This window comes from Asparagus officinalis, chromosome 2, assembly GCF_001876935.1.
Source record: "Asparagus officinalis chromosome 2, Aspof.V1, whole genome shotgun sequence".
Taxonomy (NCBI): Eukaryota; Viridiplantae; Streptophyta; class Magnoliopsida; order Asparagales; family Asparagaceae; genus Asparagus; species Asparagus officinalis.
The window spans coordinates 21,220,356-21,220,974 of record NC_033795.1 but is presented as its reverse complement, the minus strand read 5'-3'; positions in this window follow the sequence as shown (position 1 = coordinate 21,220,974).

Here is a 619-nt window from a genome sequence, read left to right as displayed (position 1 = left end):
CGTCCAAAAGCTGCCAAAAGCTTTAGAAGCAAGATAATCATCAAACACACGATTCTGAGACTACCAAGAACAACAAGACTTCTCCCATAAGTTCACACACTCTTTTGCTCTATATTATTACACAAGTTACCAAACAACATTTTTGCTCTATATTATTACAAGTTACCAAACAACAAAAAATTAAAAGTTTATCTCAACATAAAGCTTTATCTCAACATTTTTGCTCTATATTATTATAAGTTACCAAACAACAAACTAAAATTAAAACAAGAATGATCACTCCAATGTAGTACTCTGACAGAGTCCTCATAAAAAATCTCACGTTCATGTTAGCTTTATCTCAGCATTAACAGTACATTAAAAAAAGAACTAATACATATCTGTTGATTTCAAAGCTCATAAGAGCCTAGGATTTCCTGCTATTAATTAAAACTTGTTGAATTTTACACAAAACACAAAAAGTGGTCGGAAAATTTTTGTAAATCTGTTCATTAAGAAGACATGGATATCTGTATGGGTCTAAGAGAAGGAATACATACCTTGATCGAAATTGGAGGGGTCGGAGTTGGCAGAAGCGACCAGAGCAGCGACGAGGAGGCGGCAGCGGCGACGACACGGA